At 32.0% G+C, this 15,461-nt stretch overlaps 1 long non-coding RNA gene across 1 annotated transcript in view; it reads right to left on the reverse strand.

The window, feature by feature from the left end:
- The window catches only part of LOC105288888, a 110,480-nt gene that overhangs the window by 76,358 nt on the left and 18,661 nt on the right, over window positions 1–15,461 (reverse strand). The window lies entirely within an intron of this gene.

Raw genomic sequence — 15,461 nt, forward strand, 5'->3', positions numbered from 1 at the left:
CTGGAGACATTTTTGGTTGTCATGACTGGGGACACCTTGTGGTTAGAGATCAGGGTTGCTGATCAACACCCTGCAATGCACAGGACAGCCTGCCATGGCAAAAATTTATCTGGCCTAAAATGTTAATAGTGCTGAAGAAGGAAAGCCCTGAATTAGAATAAAATGACTGTTAATAGTGTATAGTTTTCTTACTATAAAATAATGCATACTTTGTTTAGGGATGTGAAGTCTTTTTTTATGTGTATAACATTATATTCAGTGGAATACTGATAAAAATGTGTATCCTTGAGAGACTGAGTATATAGAAATTCTTTGTACTTTCTGTTCATTTTTTCGTAAACCTAAAACTGCTCATAAAAAAGTCTAATAATTTTTTAAATGTATATCCTTTGCTTATTTCAAGTTATGAATAACTTTCTTAGAATTGATACTAAAAAGTCTACAGTTATAAAAAAGGGTTTTTAAATTTTTCATTTATCAAAATTCTTCCAATAAAGTTAATACAAAAGCATTAAAAGTCATATTTATGAGCTGACCTTGTCAAAGTGACTGGCCAAGATATTTAATAATATTAAAAATTCATAGGGCTTGAAGGGATTATTCTGATAAAATATAATACATAATCTTCAGTGGTTGGGGTTGGGGGGATTCTTCCTAAAAGCTATCAAGTGTTTTCTGAAATAATATTTGTGATAATTATTAAAAGCGCCTGAGAACAAAATTCAGCAATATAATTATCAAAGAGCTCTAGAAATTATGTATCCTTTTAAGTGTTTTTCTTTTAATACCAATTAATCTCTTTCCAGTCTCAAAGTAGATTTTGGTTTGAACATGGATCTAGAATCCACCATGACCCAATACATGTTTACTTACATTTGACCTATCACCTTACTACATAGAGCATCAAACAATGGTATCCCTAATCAGAGAGGATTAGCTCAGATCCTTCCTCAGCCCAAAAAAATTTTAATAATATAATGACTTAAATAAGAGAGGAAGAAACAAAGAGGAGAATTTCTCCCACGTAAACGTCCAGAAATAGACAAAGGCTGATGTGGCAGCTCCAATATAGGGACCCAAATTCTTTCCACTTTTTTGCTGCACCACATACTGTTTCTATTCAAAGTTGCTTCATACTCCAAGGCTATGGGAACTCCAGCTAATACAACCACAGTACAGGCATCAGAAAGAAGGATGGGGAAAGAAAGGTCCCCACCCTGCTCCTTCTCTCTATTTCAGCCTACAGTTTATAAACCATAACTTAGTGCTTTGGCCACATCTTACTACCACTTGGAAGAGCAGGGAATGCAGTCTCCAGCATTGGTAATAATGCCCAGGAATAAAATTGGGGTTCCTTTTATTAAGAAAGACAGGTAGAATGAATTTCACAGGGTAAAATATGAGGCAGACTGCAATGGAGCTTCCAACTCTTCCAAAAAAATAGAAAATGTACTCAAAATGTTTCATTAGAGTGGTTCACTATAAATTATATGTATATACATGTGTGTGCTTATGTGTACCTGTGTGCACATATATGAAAAAAACAACTAAATGTTTAACAACAGATGGTTAAATAGATTTCAGGATAATCTCAAGTAGAATGTTATGTAGTCACTTAATATCACTTTTAAGAATTTTACTGATGTGGAAAAATGTTCATAATACTAAATAAAAAAAACAGGCTATAAAATATCTCATATAAAGTAATCTGTTTTATATAAATATATATACATGCAAACATATACTTACACACACAGTGTATTTTTATACAAACATAAAGGCACATCATATGTCTATATCTAGACAGAGAGACTGAGACCACATGGAAATCAAGAGAATGGAATTAACCTAAATGAAAATAGTGCTTTAGGCTTTGGGAACTGTAACTACCTTTCACTTTCCCCATATTTTTCATTATTTTCTAATTTTTCTACAATGAACACGTATTATGTTTATGATTGCTTTTCATAAAAATTTTGGCCTACAACTTATAAAAGGTAGTTAAGATTCAAGCATCAATTTATTTTACTTGGAATTTGCTGATAATTTTCTTTTAAGTAGAAAGAAATCTGTAACTGAGCTGTATCTTTTCCAACCAGTGCAAAACATACATGTTTCTCTTTACTCAGTACAAGAAGCTAACCTCTCTATGCTCAACTTGTTTCCAACTTGCTAACATTCACATATCACATTTGTCAGCTTTACACAAGTCTTTTCCAACCAGTGCAAAACATACATGTTTCTCTTTACTCGGTACTAAGAAGCTAACCTCTCTATGCTCAACTTGTTTCCAACTTGCTAACATTCACATATCACATTTGTCAGCTTTACACAAGTCACTCCTAACCAGATGCTACATCCATCATTCCTAACAATTTACCTCGACATGTTGATTACTTTGCTCATCTCACTCTGTAGAACTAATCATTTCTACTTCATGCTTCTACAAATCTTTCCATTTTCTATATTTCTCAGTCTATTTTTTAATTTCTACTCTACTGCCCATTTTTGTAGATACTTACATAGTGGATACACCTAACAGAAATTACATCTTTCTTATATCTTTATAACTATATTATGCTGTCATGAAATTTCCGGTTATTATTGGGTATACACACCACTGTTACAGTGATATTAATTCTATGTCTGCAAATCTCATAATTACCATTAACAGAGTATTAGAATTTAGAACACCTCAAAGTTCTCTACATTTTCAAGAATGATTCAATTTTCTAAACCCCCATTTTTCCATAAAAAAAAAAATGGAAAATAAGGGAAAAAGTAATTGATATATTTAAAAACTACTAACAAGTGTTCTGAGTTGACCAAAATAGCAAACAAACAACAAAGAAAACTATACCTAGAACTTGGGAGATCGAACAGACACACACACACACACACACACACACACACGCACACGGCAGAGAGAGAAAATATGCACAACCAAATGTAGTGAGGGTCAAGTGCACAATCCAGACAATATGCACTACAGAAAATCTAGAAGGTAAAAGTCACTGGCAGAGATAATCAGAAAAGGCTCTTCAACTGAGAGACCAAGTTCATATAGAGCTAGAACAGTGGTTCTCAATCATGGAAGACACTGCCCCCCAAAGGACATCTGGCAATGTCTAGAAACACTTTTGGTTGCCACAAGTGAGAGGTACTATTTATATCTAGTGAGTAAAGGCCAGGGATGCCACAAACACCTTACAATGCACAGGATAGCCCCCCAAGAAAAATGAATTATTCGGCCCAAAATTTCAAAAGTGCTGGAAGGAGCAGATGGAGTCAAAAGAAGAGACAGCATTTAAGCAGGTTGGAATGACATGAGTAAAAGAAATGTGGCTACAATACATGTCTTTAATAAACCATAATACGGCTAGTGAAAGAACAAGAAGCTAGATTAGAAAACATAACTGGGCGTAGATTGTAATGGGCCTGCACTAGATGTGTGATAAACCGAACAGAAACAGAAAAACAGTATATAAGGAAAATATAAGAGAGCTGAGACACAGAATAGCAATATACTTGCTAAAACTAAAGTACAAATAGATGGGAACACTGATTTCCAGCAGTATGACAGACTAGATACTTTAATACGATTAGGTACAACTTTTAAAATTTAGTAAGAAAATTCACTTTAAAGAACTGCTTACACAGCAAGAAAGTACAGTATCCACATAAGCTATAAACGAAACGAAGAAGAATAAGCAAACCCAGAACCAGATTTCATCCTGGGAGTATGTGCCTAGCACTTGTGAAACTGAGTTTACATTTTGATGGTTAAACAGGCTTAGGAGATAAACTCTAAAAAATCTATCAAAAAGAAACACCTACTTAAAGCTAATACTTCAAAGACTATATCATCATGTTTACACAAAAAAGAACTCCCTCCTATTATCCCTCTATAGTTATACTCACCTCTCACCCTCACCATCCCTAACCCCTGGAAACCTAGAATATGTATTCCATCTCTATGATTTTGTCATCTCGAGAATGTTTCATCGATTCTCTTGACACTGTAACCATAACTTGTATAATCCAATAAATCGCATATGAAGATGTAATTTAAAGTGCTTTTAAACTGTTAGTTCCCCAGGCATCTGAAGAAAGCATAGGTGAATTCTTGGTGAAAGAAAATAATTTCAATCCAGGCCTCAAAGAATCCAAAAACTTTCCAAAAAAACTCAATTCAAATTAAAAAAAAAAAAAAAAAATCACAAAACATACAAGGATACCAGACACGATGAACGAAAGCCAACACAAACAAGAGACAGCCAAATTAGACTACATATTCTTCGATCATTGGAAAGATTATACAATTAGGATGTTTCAAGCAATAGAAAGGCTTAAAATATACAGATATGTATAAATTAAATAAAATCAAGAAATAAAAAACACAGGTAAAATTTTTAATTCAGTGTAAAAGTTAAACTATAGACTCTATACAAATAAAGAATTAGTAAGTGGAAAGACTTAAAACCTATCTAAAATGCAGTTCAGAGAGACAGTAAATACATAAGGCAGTTAAGATACAAAAAATAGAATAAGAAGGTCTAACAAAATACTTCTGAAACTATCTGGGATGAAGGACCATTTTTTAAATTGCCAATCCATTGCAGACAAAAGCTTCTATAAAATGCAATAAAAGTGAATTTCTTTTTTTATGAACCATGTGATTAGATGTCACGGTGATCTCAAGTTGCTACAAAAAGGTTCTAAATGCTTATACTTACTTTGAATTGCTGTCCTTAATTCATTACAGACTAATAAAATAAGTTTGCAGACCAGTACTAATTTAAAGACCACACTTTGAGTAGGAATGATCTAAAACACAAATAGATCAAGATTGGAAAAGAACATAAAAAAGCTAGTATAGGTAATATTCCAATAGATAATGGTTGAAAATTTTCCAGAGTAAATGAAGACACAGATGGACAGCCTAAGATGCAAGAAAACATGCCTCAATTACTTCCACACAATCTCAGACCATCATTTTCTATCATTTTTATAAAAAACTAAGAACTTGAGCTGATGTACTCTAAATAAACAAAATACAGACAGGTAGAATTAGTGAAGAAAGTTATCAGAGACCAAGTTTCAAGAGCTAATGATTTCCTCTTCCAGTGAAATCAAAACACTTTGTTCATACAGCCAAAACTGTGTTTAGTTTATTAAATTAGTTATTTTTAATGTATAAATTTATGAAACAAAAAAAAATATCTTATACAAGCAGAGGCTGGATATATTTTCAGTTATATTGAAATGAACCAGATTCCAATTTTCATTAACTGTCCTTTTCAATGTGAGGTGAGTTATAAATTAAATACTTCAGCATACTTTAACTATCAAATCCTCTAAGCAGGACAAATTCTTTTATTTCTAAATGCAGTTCATTAAAAAGACCATGCTCAGACATCTAGCAGAAAACATAAGTATTTTCAAACCTACTTGGCAAAACAGAAGTTATGGTATCACACCTGAGAAAGAATCATAACTTATCTGTATAAATGTTTGGTCCTTTTTCAAATATTTGACACACATCTAATTGAAGCATCACAATAGCCTATGAGACACTGCTTGTCCAAACAAATATGATAATGGCTAAAAAGTTAGAAAATGAAAGAACATGGTTAACAGCATCAAAAAATATATGTATATATATAGATATATAAATTGAATGTAACAGTGTAAAAGGATAGCCAAAACCTAATTAACAGCTGTTTCTTAGCATCATATCCCATCCCCATCATATATTGAAGGATAATCCTTAGGCATAAATAACAAATAAACTAAATGAAATGGTCATTTTAACCTATTAGTTTCAGTGCTACCAAATTCAAATAATTTAGCAAGATTTTAAAAATTTTAAATGCTTATCGAATCTTAAGAAGATTCATATGGTGCTACCTCTAAAGACATGGAAAAAGAATTTAAAAAAAAAAAAAAAAAACCTGGGCTGAGCGATTAAAACTTCCATCAGGTAAAAATAAAGGTTGAGCAAGGCCAAAATTGTCATCCATATTTAACCATGAAGATTCAAAAGTTCAATCCACTTTTAAAAGCTCAGGGGCAAGGTTCTTCTCCAAACTATTTCAGAGCTATGTTAATTAAAAGTTAATGCCTGAGCAGATAAAAAACACAAAACATCTTAATTTGGTGGTTTAGAATAAAGACAGATTTAAGCTGGAAATTTATGGTGAAGTTTGGGGGGTTGACTGGAAGCATTATTCCAAATTTTTAAATTATAAGGCCAGATATTTTCTTAGCCTGACCAGCAGACACATGGTCAGGCTAAGAAAATATCTGGCCTTATAATTTAAAAATTTGACTACCCATACCAAGGTTAATTAACAACCAATCCATTCCAATATAAAGAAGAAAAAAAAAAATACCCCATGGTGCCTCAAAGATATAATCACATTTGTATGCACTCTTCACTGCTTCAAGTCTTCTTTGTGGAGAGAAAAAAGCAAGCTTTAATAAGATACTTACATACATATACAGATTCATATATAGAAAATGTTCCCATAATTGTAAGCTATTCACTGATACTTCCTGATTCCTACTTAAAACATAAAAGTGAATAAATAAACAAGTTTTAAGTAAGATAACACCAGAAATTAATGTACTTTTAAAATATATTTCTAAGTAAAAGCAAACAGCAAAGATTTTTTTATTGCATCTATAATAAAAAAGCCACAAAACCAAAATTCTTTATCATAAACATATGCAAATGGCTTAAAATTGGAGAGATATAAAGGCTAGTAGTTCATCTCTGTATCTATCAAAAGAGGAGTCCAGACTACTTTAGAGAAATTCTAATAACCAAAAACACTGATATCTGAAGATTAACATCCTGAGTCAGTGAATCACAGCTTTCCCACCAAAACAACTCTAATAAGTGCCCCAATAGATAATAAACTCATATATATGGGGGTCCGTGAATACAGAACCCAAAATTGCTAAAATTAATCTTCAATTTTCTTCAGCGTTGAGTACTATTTTAAAATAGTTGTGTTAATTTTTCCCATTCCATAATATCTCATAAAAATCCAACCTGAAAAGAATGCACTACTTCTTTACACATCCAGCACTGAAAAGGGTACAGTTAAAGGATCTCACCCTATTGCTCATACCTGAACCTCATGCCTTTATTGGAGAAGCACATATTTTAAAACTGAAATAAAATTCTAACTAGTTTCTAGGTTTAATCATCTATTCTTTTCCATAAATACTGAATTGACCAACAATCAACTCTACCTTTACACACACACACAGACACACACACACACACACCCACTAGAAAGCTGTTATTTTAAAACTTTTTAACCATTTCTTGAATAGTTCATCCTTAAAGTTTATTACATATTGTATTATAGAATAATAATTGGTAACCATGTTATGCACAACTCTTTATCAGAAATTAAGGATTAACTCTAGTATTAAACTGCAAATATTAGCAAGAAAATCAAATGGAGATAGTTCATGCCTTGTTCTCACCTAATTATGAAAATTATCTAAAAAGGTTATATGATTTATTTCAAATTCTATATAGTTAAGGAGTCAAAGCTATTCATAATTATACATTTGAGCTTAAATTATCTTAAATTAAATATTCTGAATTTAAATTATCTTTATGAATTTTATAATTAAGTCATTTTTATAATTTGTATAAAATAACAAAAAAATTAGATCTAATCTAAATTTTAAGAACTGTATATTTTTAAATAAAGTCATTAATTTTCAGTCACCTTTTGATTGGATTGACATTTACATGTAAAGAGATAATAAGTTATTACTTTTGCATTTAAGTTCTCTTTAACAAAAGCAAATAAAAATCATTAACTAAAGGTTACTTTAAGTTTTTAAATTTAAATTAGGGGTTTTCTAGACTTTGGGATAATTTTTGGTAAATGCTTTTTGTTTAAAAATTATAAACTTCTATATATTATAAATGCAATTTTAATCTAAGTTAATTTGACATAATTTAAATTCAAAGAAACTACGAAGAGTTATTATAACTTTTAATTACACTGTATTTGAGATGCTTATTTTTATATCACTGAAAAAAATTACAGGTCGTACACTATCTCTATTTTACTGTCAATATATTTTATCACATATGAAAATTGATTCTTGTATTTTTTCTAAAGGGAATATATTGGATATGACACTATATCTATTTTCTCTCTTCATAACATTTATAAAAATTTTCACGGTTAAGTATAACTTATTCAAAAAATGTTATTTAAGACTTGAAAGTATGCTTTATAAGTAAAGTTCCTAGAATCACTTAGGTATCTAAATTTAATTTCCTGAATAGTTACTGAAAAGATTAAACTACTATAATCAAATACTTTTACAACAACAATAAAAAAAAAAATCAATGCAACAAAGTGTCTACATTGAAGAAATATTTCACGTTTCTGCTGAAGGCCCAATTATTTCTATATATTCTAATATGCAAAATCAGATAAAATAAATCGGTATTGGAGTTCCGTATGACGGCTTTCGCTTTTGTCAAGTAAGCACACATTAAGTGGTTAACGACAGTCAATATAACTTCTGCACAACTATACACATACATTAAATAAACAGTAAATATGCCAAAATAGTTACACTCCTCTCCACAGGAGGCCAAGCTAACTTTCTGGACAGAAAAGAAGTGAAAATAGAAAGTGCATAATCTACTAAGTACTATGAAATCTGAATGGAGATAAAGCTGGAAATGGAATTCATGACTGAGCTTTTTTTGGAGAAATCTCACAACTATAAAAAGAATAAACAATAATATTACAAATATCCGTGTTCTCATCAACCAGAATTTGCAACAAATGGCATTCACATTATGCATTCAAATTCACATAAATATGAAACGATACTTGCTTTACTTTACATATATTTATAAAACGACTAGAAACAAAGTTAAAGTCAACCATTCACCAGCCCCAGTGTCATCCCCTCCTTCTCATCTCCTTATTAGCAATCAGTATCATGAGTTTGGCATATAGCCTCCTAATTCATTTTCTACATTTTTTTTTACATATTTAAATAAGAGTTATGTTTCGTACATATTTTTGAATTTTCATAACTGGTATCATACTAAAGGTATTTGCTTTTTTTCATTAAACATTACTTTTGAGATATATTGATAAACATACCATATACTTCATTCCTTTGAACTATTATAAAGTACTGAATCACATATACATACCACATCTTATTTATCCACTCTTCCAATAATAGACGTTAAGGTTGTTTCTAATTTTGCACTATTACATAGCTTTACCAAATATCCTTGAATAAATCCCTATGTTCACATGTTCACATGTAAGGACAGGTAAACTTTGTTCTCTAAAGCAAGGCTTTTCAACCTTGGCACTACTGACATTTTGGACTGGATAATTCTTTATTGTAGGGGTCTGTCCTGTGAACTGTAGAACATTTAGCAATATTTCTGATCTCGACCCTCTAGATGCCAATAATACTCCCCAGGTGTGACAATCTGTCTCCAGGCTTTGCCAAATGTCCCCTGGGAGGTAAAATTGCTCTGGTTGTGAAATACTGCTCTAAGATATATATGAAAGTAGAATTTCTGGGTTATGTGTATATTTTCCATTTTAATAGATACTGCCCAACCATTCTCCAAATAGCTGTATCAATTTGTACCCTCTGGTTTCCAAATATCCTTGCCAAAATTTGATGTGACAATGAAAAATTTTCCAATTTACTAATTTTTCAAAAAAAAAAAAGACTGCCATTGCAACTATTAACTTCAAGAATAAGTGGTAGGTACACATGTGCCACTTAAAAAAAAAAATTATAATACTAAAACCCGAAGTTTAAATGGGGAAAGTGACCTACATTATATTCTCTTCTCTTTATTTTACTTTGCCATTTTTCTGCTGGGTGATTTTTTTCTTGACATAGATGTATATTAACACTAGTATACTGAATTAATTCTAACTTTATAAAACTTATTTTTCCTAGAAGCTTCAAAATTATGATTCTTGGTCCACATTTCTTAAAACTTTCAAGATCATACAAAGAGTTTTAAATAACTCACTTGAAATATTTCAGTGATGCCATCTCATTTATAGAAGTTTCACTCATACTTCTAAATTGGTAGTCTCTAAATATAAAAGTAGGCTAGAGATACACAACTGGATATTAGTGATGGAAATATCTATTACCAAACCCCCTATATGTAAAAGAATATACTGAGCCAATTGATTCTAAAACTGGAATCAGACTGAATCAAGATGGTGGACTGACACACATTCTAGCCTTCCCTTCCCATACCAAAATCCACAGAAATTAGATCTAGAATACATAGTTTCTGGTTTCTAGCCTCCTCCTATAAAGATCAACTGTAATCCCTGCTCATCAGTTCTATGAGATACCTCTGTTGCTTTTTAATATAAATTCCTCTTTGGGCTAACCAATCTTTTATGAGTTTCTGTTAGTGGCACCCAAAGAACCTTGTCTAAGACAGTGGCACACTGAAATGATGATTCCAAGGATAATGATTCCAACTATAACCAGACTAGAAAACCAGAGGGCATACCAGAAACTTAAAGGATACGAGAAGGAAGAAAAAAAATCTTAATTGATGTTAGAGAGAGAGAAAGGAGGTGGGGGTTGGGGGGAGAAACTAGTACAACTGCTGCAAAACAAAGGACTTTCTCTGAGAGTGGTGTCCAAGAACAATAAGCTATGATATTTGAAACTAAGACTCTGAAGGCTATCAACAGCATAAAGAGTAAGAAAATCCAGGCAGGCTACATCATCCTCACAACCCAAAGCCAAGCAGCCAGTAAGAGAGGTGTTTGTCCCCCAGAAAAGGAGCAGTGAGTGTGGGCCTTTGGTTAAAACCAAATTGTCAAAGCCTGGTGCCCATCTTAAAGAACATGTACCTCAGAACATGTACCTAAACATTTTATCATTAAAAGTTTCTGAGGAACTGTGCAAAGTGATGAAACTGGTGTTTTAGGAAGGTTAATCCAGTATAAGTAAGAAGGATAAACTAAGGAGAGGAAAGATTATAGACAGGAAAGCTAGCTGGGAAATAGTTCAGGCATGCAAGTGCCTGAAATACAGACAAAAACCTTAAGAACAGAAAATGTGGATTAACCCAGATGTAATGATAAGAATAGAAAGAACCTGTTGAATGACTTGATGTTATGATGGAAAAAAAGATAAGGTAAAGAAGACTGCTTTGTTCATTTATTCACAAAATACTTATAAGTTTTGTTTATACAATATCCATAGCATTTACATTATTAAATTAATCTAAGAATAAAGAAGTCAAAGTAACTCTAAGATTTTGAACCTGAGAAGATCATCATATGAGGATCATCATAAAGAGAGAAGGCTGGAGAGAACACTGGATTTAAAAACACTAGTGATTATTTCAGTTTTAGAAATGTTGAGTTTTTTCCCCATGAATTTTATTTTTATGTAAAAAAATAAAGTATTTTTATAACAAACACATTTATAAAAGTTGTTAACTTTGCATTATAAACTAATTGATAAGTGTAAAAGAATACATGTTAAGCACAATAATAAAATGAATATGATAAACTCACCTCTGAAACTGAGTAGATTACCAATATCTTTAAGCTCCTAGTGGGTTCTTCCCCAATTCTAATCTGTCCTACATCTCACACAGAGAATCATTATCCTAAACTTTTTCTTAATCATACCTTTACTTTTTCTTAACATTTCACCCTATTATACCATTAACTCTGCTGGTTCTCAGGACTTCAGACTGGAACTACATCATTGGCTCTCCTGGGTCTCCAGCTTGCCGGCTACAGATCTTAGGACTTCTCAGCCTCCAGAACCTTGTGAGCCAATTCCTTGTTAAGTCTCATTCTAAACACACACACACCCTTCTCTGGAGAACACTGCATAATAAAACTGTCAACCGAGAATTCTATAACTGGCAAAACTGTCCTTCAAAAATAAGGAAGAATTAAGGCATTCCCAGATAAACAAAAGCTAAAAACAAAGTTCGTTACCACTAGACCTGTCCTATAAGTAATGTTAAAAGGAGTCCTTCAGTCTAAATGAAAAAACACTACAAAGTAACTCAAAGCCATATGAAGAAATAAAAATTTCCAGTGAAGAGAAACACATGGGCATATATACGGGCCACTATTATTTTACTTTTGATATGTAACCTCATTTTTAATTTCTTAAAGAATTTTAAAGACATGCATTTTTAAAATTATAAATCTGTTATCAACATATATAAATGTAGAAAGATGTAATTTTTGACAAAAACAACATAAAGAGAGGGAGAACAGAGGTATTTTAGGAAAGGAGATTTGTAAGCTAATGCAGTTGAGTTGGTATCAATTTCAACTAGATTATTATAAATTTAAAACATTAACAGTCATCCTCATGGTAACCACAAAGAAAATATCTAAAAATATACACAAAAGGAAATGAGGAAGTAACCAAAACGGCTGACAACAAAAATCAAACACAAAAAAAGACAGTAGTAGAGGAAATGAGGGACAAAAGAGGTAAAAAACATACAGAAAACAAACAACGAAATGGCAGAAGTGCTTCCTTATCAGTAATTACTTTACATGTAAATAGAGAACATCCAACGGAATTAAAGGAAAAACAATTCTACAATAATAGATGAAGATTCCAATTCCTTACTTTCCTTAATGGGAAGAACATACAGAAAGATCGATGAGAAAATAGAGGACATGAACAACACTATAAATGGCTCAAACCTAACAGGCATATAGAGAACACTCCACAGAATAGCAGAATACACATTCATCTCAGGAGTACATGGAGCATTCTCAATAATTTAAAGAGACTAAAATCATACAAATTATCTTTTCTGACCACAATGAAATAAAGCTTTACATCAGTAACAGAAGAAACTTTACAAATATGTTGAAATTAAAAGTCTTAAACAACCAAATGTCAACAGTAGAAATCACATGGGAATTCAGAGATTAGGGATGAATGGAAACAAAACAACATAACAAAATTTATGTGATACAGTGAAGGCAGTGCTCAGATTGATATTTATAGCTATAAATGGCTGCATTCAAAAGAAAAAAGATCTCAAATCAATAACCTAACTTTACACTGTGAGGACTGAAAAAAAGAGCAAACTAAATGCAAAGCTATCAGAAGGAAGGAAATAATCTAGATCAAAGGTAAACACACTAGAGAATCAACAAAACCAAAACCCGTTCTTTGAGAAGATCAATAAAATTGACAAAACTTTGGCTACAAAAAAGAAGACAAATACTAAAATCATAAATAAAAAATGGAAACATTACTATAGACCTTAGAGAAATGAAAGGAGTTGTAAGAAAATACCGTGAACAACTGTATGCCAACAAATTAGATAACCTATATTAAGGAACAAACTCCTAGAAACACAAATTACCTAAAATAACTCAAGAAGAAATAGAAAAAATCTCAAAGACTTAAACTATTAAAGAGATTGAATTAGTAATCAAAAACTTCTCAACAAAGAAAAGTCCAGGACCGGATGGGTTCGCCAGGGAATAATACCACACATTTCAAGAATTCACATCAATTTTTCCAAATTCTTCCCCCCAAAAATTGAAAAGGAGCAAACACTTACTCATTCTATGCAGCCAGCATTATCCTAATTCCAAGGACAAAGGCATCACATGAAAGGAAAACTAGAGACCAATATCCTTCATGAACATAAACACAAAAATCCTCAACAAAGTTTTAGCAAACTAAATCCAACAGCATTTTAAAAAGAAGATACACCATGGCCAAGTGAGATTTATCCCATGAATTCAAGGATGATTCAACAAAAGAAAATCAGTCAATGTGATACACATTTAGAGAATGGGGGCAGGGCGGGGGGGGATACACAATCATATCGATTGATGCAAAAAATGCATTTAACCATACCCAAACCACCATTTCATGGTAAAAAAAAAAAAAAAAAAAAAATTAGAGAACTAGAAATGGAAAATAACTTCCTCAACATAATAAAGGGCACTCAGGAAAAAAATCCACAACTAACAGCATATTCAGTGGTGAAAGACTGAACTCTTTCCCCCTAATATCAGGAAAAAAGAATAGGATGCTTGTTTTTACTACTGCAGTTCAACAATGTACTGGAAGTTGTAGCCAGAGTAATTAGACAAAATAAATATAAGACATTCAAATTAGAGAAGAAGTAAAACTATCTCTACTCAAAAATGAAATAATCATATATATGTGATATCTATACTTGAAAGCCACTGCAGGTAATAAACGATTTCAACAAAGTTGCAGGGTACAAGATCAACACACACAAATCAGTTGTGTTCCTATATACCTGCAATAAACAACCCAAAAAGGAAATTAAGAAAGCTATTCCATTTATAACAGCATCTAAAGGAATAAAATACCTATAAATAAATTTAGCCAAGGAAAGCCTTATACACTGAAAATTTACAAAAAATTGCTGAAAGCAATTAAAGTTGACCTAAATAAAAAGACATTCCATGTTTACGGGTAGGAAAATAATTTTATTAAGATGTCAATACTACCCAAAGTGATCTACAGCTTCAGTGCAATCCCTATCAAAATTCCAACAGCCGTTTTTTGCAGAAATAGTAGAGCCTATTGCTAAGCTGTACAAAGTTTATTTTGGAGATGATGAAAATGTTCAAAAATTGATTATAGTGATGGTTATATAACAGTGAATATCTTAAAGCCGTTGAATTGTATACTTTCAAATAAGTGAATTATTTGGCATATAAATTAAAAAGAAAAAAAAAGGCTTGTTTAAAGAATAAAGATAGTTCTCCTTCACTAATATTCTCCCTCTACCCTTTTACTCTCTTCATGGATCTCATCCCTTGAAATGTATTCAATTATAATCTTGTCTAGCTGATATCTCCTAAATCTTTGTCACCAGCCCTGACTTCCAGACCTGAATTTCCCCACTTCCTGCTAGATGCATGACAGAAGGAGTCACAACAGTCATGAAGTTAAAATCTGTTTTCCTGCTTCAACATACTTTGTCTCATCTAACAGGTCCTATAGTCTCCTATACTATTAACTCTAATATCTCTCCCTCACTACCACCTACTCCATCTCCCACATTGTCAGTCACCAATTACTGTCAGTTCTACTTCCATAATGTCTTTCTTTTCCTTTCAACTAATAAAGTCATTATTTTAAAACATCACAATTTCCCTTCCTTCAATTCCTCTTCTCTTCAATATAGCATTATATTCCCAGAGGTCAAAAAATTCACAATGTAATATGTATCATACTTTCCCCTTCTCAAAACCCTAGTTGCTTCCCACTCACTACAGAACAAAATTCCATCTCTCCACAGACTGATCTTTAAACTCTTCTATAAAGTGGATTCAACCCACCTACCTAATGTCACTTCTTATGTCATTCTTGAGCCTTAAATGTCAACCTCCCAAAAGCATGTATCA

Source organism: Pteropus vampyrus, unplaced genomic scaffold (genome assembly GCF_000151845.1).
Source record: "Pteropus vampyrus isolate Shadow unplaced genomic scaffold, Pvam_2.0 Scaffold1, whole genome shotgun sequence".
Classification (NCBI taxonomy): Eukaryota; Metazoa; Chordata; class Mammalia; order Chiroptera; family Pteropodidae; genus Pteropus; species Pteropus vampyrus.